The sequence below is a fragment of the Fistularia commersonii genome, chromosome 5 (genome assembly GCF_037954325.1).
Source record: "Fistularia commersonii isolate RoL2024-O1a breed Wild chromosome 5, RoL_Fcom_v1.0, whole genome shotgun sequence".
In the NCBI taxonomy this organism is placed as follows: Eukaryota; Metazoa; Chordata; class Actinopteri; order Syngnathiformes; family Fistulariidae; genus Fistularia; species Fistularia commersonii.
In genome coordinates, this window is record NC_141288.1 from 3,728,661 (window position 1) to 3,732,500 (window position 3,840).

Genomic DNA, 3,840 nt, shown 5'->3' on the forward strand with positions numbered 1-3,840 from the left:
AGGGACGTTTTAATGCGTTCGTCCTCGTATGAGGACATTTTGGTTCTTTGTAAAACCTATTTGGGACCAGTTGGGCCTGGATAAACGTAAACACTAAGCACTAGGCGATTAGTTTTTGCAAGTTAAAAAAAAAAAAAAAGTCCTCATATGAGGACATTTGGTTTATTATGTTTTCTACTACTTTATCTTTGACCTCCAGGGACGTTGGGTGTCACATCCGAAGTCCTCAGTCGCTTACTCCCTGATTTGCATCACCGAAGCTGTATAAACAATGTTTATTTTTAAATTCGCAAGTGAATAAAACTGAAGGTGTTGATTAATAGAAAACGTTCTTGTTTAGCGTCGCTGAAACCTGGTTTTAGTCTGATGAGCAGCTTGTGCTGCTGAATGTTTCCCCCCGAAAACAAACCCTAAAATAAACTGCACAGGGCGTCTGCCGGTGATAATCTGAAAATGGACAAACTTCCCACCTGCCGCCTCCATGTTCCCATCAGGGGAACATCTGGGATGTAGAACTTCACAAAACTGACAAAAACAACTGTATCAGGATTTTTTAAAGTTTAATTTCTGACTGTTTGGGATTTATTTCTTGCAGCAGCGACAGCGCCCCCTGTTGCCAAAACAGGAAATTGCAGGATTTTGTCTTTGGACTCATTTGTACGATGAAAACAAAAAAAAATTAGCCTCAAGTGATGACTTGTTTCAGAGAACAATGTTGCGACTACAGAAGCTATGCTAGCAAATCAAAAGAGCTAAGTGTCATTTGATTGGTTCCAATCAGACATTGATCACTATTTGTTAATTAGAATTTAAATTAAGAATAAAAATAACAGTGAAACGACATTAAATGAATGGAAAAACTACACGGAAATCAGCAATAAGATCGTAACATTCAGCCCCAGGACTTCATCGTCATTGAGAACTAGTGGCGCACCTTCTCGGGAGAGGAGAAAACTCCAGAACGAGTCCAAATATGTTTTTTTTTGGGGGGGTGATATTTACCGAAATATTTACGCTGGTTGTTTCCGACGCTTTGCGTTTCCGACAGATCGCCGTTACGATCGCATTTTCAGTCCCAAGCTGAGAAAGGTCATTTTTTCGAAACTGAAAATCATCAAAACATATCTGATGTCTTTTACGTCGCAGGAGCGACTGACCAACATGGCCTTTAATAAGCATTTGGAAAAGAATTTCTCCCGGCTGATGTAAAAAGGGCAGCAGTGACAGGAGGCATTCATTTGACTGATTTATATTAAAATCGAATAAAGTGTTTATTTCATGTCTCATCTGTATTCATAGATTCAAAATGTTTTCTCAGCATTTTAGGCCTCATACTCGGGTCTTTGGTGCAAACCATCAAGATTTGTCACCAACGTCCACCAGACCCGTGCACGCCACCCGAACCCGAAAAAAACTCAGTTTTGTTTCTTATTTCTTTTTTTTTTCTTTTTTTCAAAAATGTTCCTGACCTTCATTACAACAGCACACGTGCGCCGTTCTTATATTTTTTTTCGCGGTCGAACAAAAAAAGCAGTCAATGAGTGTAAAGAGATCGGTCGATTTCGTTCGACACCTTGGTTTGTTTACAAACGATCCTGAGAGCGACAGTGGAGGCGATGGATGGATGGATGGATGGATGGATGGATGGATGGATGGATGGATGGATGGATGACACCATTCTGTCTCGACAAACGATTCAGAACCTTAAAAACAACAGCTTTCTCAAATCAGCCTCTCTAACCATCAGTTCTTCGCGTTCAGGCGTCAGATTGACGACGGTCTAACCTTTGACATTAGCATCGCTCTGCTTCTTTAGCCCGGCCCCCCGCGGCTGATGTTTAACCCTTTCGCGTCCGTCCGCCGCGCAGCTGTGACAAGAATAAACCCGGGATTAGAGTCGGATCGTAAGGGGATAACCGGGATTCCGCGTTGATCCGCCGCGGGAATCCCGCAGATCCTCCGGGGCGAACATTAAACAGCCAATAACCATCAGAGGATTTGGATCTGGCCCGAGCTCAGGAGGCCCCCGGGAGTTGGAGGGGGGCCTTTGAACGGTTTATTTGATCTCAAAATACCACAAATGCTAAAAAGAGGAATATTCAGCTGAAAAGATCTGAACAATATGCAAGAAACAAAATTTCTTTAATTCTTTGTTTATCTTTATATTTTGCCTTTTTGTGAATATTATAGCAGACCTGTGTATTTTACAGCCCGCGGGCCACATCCGGCCCGTTTTGCATTTTTATCCGGACCGCTAAACTGTTTTCTTTAAATATTTTAACAAGTATTTTCAAGTGCAGCCTCCCATGACTGCACGTCACTGCATCAGAACATGTTAAATGTTCCTATGAAGGCCACAAGCATTGATTAAATATTTTAAAAATAGTAAATAAAAATAGTATTATCAAGTACAAGTATATTTTTGATGCTTTTATTCTGAAATTTTTCTTAAAATTGAATATCCAGAGAGATTCATTAAAATCTTTCTCATAAAAAGGGCATGGTTGTTGGACGTGTGTGTGTGTGTGTGTGTGTGTGTGTGTGTGTGTGTGTGCGTGCGCACCTCTTCATCTGCGTTTCAGCTGTAACACGAGTACAGCGAGTAGATCTTTAAGTTCGTCCTCTGTCCAATTTTTTCCCCTTTATGGTGGAACACGGCACGGAGGTCAAAGCAGGAATGTATACACACACACAGCTTCTGCAGGTGTGTTTGTGTGTGTGTGTGTGTGTGTGTATGAGGTCTAATGTATAATATGTTCACACGCTCTCGTTTTGATTGGCAGGTTCTTCCCAAGTGAGCAGCCGCTATTTGTAAGACCCCTTTGCTCCATGGAAAAAGCACTAGAAAAGGTCTTGCTGCATCAAAATTGAACCAAACTTTTTGCTTTCTAGCATCCAAATAAAAATGGCAAAGTGATGGTCTCAATTCTTACTTGTAGAGAAAAAAAATGATGTTAACACCTGAAATATGAGATTTATTGGACACAGTTCTTCAAAAATTGAACATTAAAAACCTTTAAATTTAATAAATTTGAGTGTTAATAAAAGGTAAATATTCTGTCCGTGTTCACAGACAAGGTAATGTCATCATTCCCACTGCTACTTTTTTAAATAATCATTATAATCATAATGTAATCTTTAAATAAATGGCATAAATGGAGAATGGAAAAACTAATACCTCAAAAAAATGAGTGATGAGAGTATTCATTAAGAAAATAATATGTGAATGAGAGTGATTGGTCGGATGTCTGTGATTGACAGTAGTTAACTCCCGCCTCTCACTCCAGTTGACAGCTGTGATTGGCTCCCTTGTTTGGTTTGATAGACAGCCATAGAGTTGCGACCCTCTCTTGGGGGTAATTTTGGGGGGTGAATTTTGGTGAATTCTATGTGAAAGTGAGGTCATATCTGGATTCTTCCATTCAAAATCTATACCGCAAAGGTGTTTGATGGGGCTTGAATCCAGAATCCAAGAATCCCCCAAGAATCCCCTCTCTTGGGGGTAATTTTGGGGGGTGAATTTTGGTGAATTTTATGTGAAAGTGAGGTCATATCTGGATTCTTCCATTCAAAATCTATACCGCAAAGGTGCTTGATGGGGCTTGAATCCAGAATCCAAGCCGGGATCCGGCTTTTGCTCTGTGGCGGAGGCGCTATCCACTCCACCTTTACTTAATTTCCTATGATACGTATTTTTACTGTTTCAATTTTCAGCTTATTTCTACAAAAAAAAAAAAAAAAAAATCCAGTTATTATTATGAATAATCAATTCCGGCTAATATCACTTTTACTGTATTTGACCACTAGGGGGCGCCAGTGAGCAGGTGATGAATTTGTCCA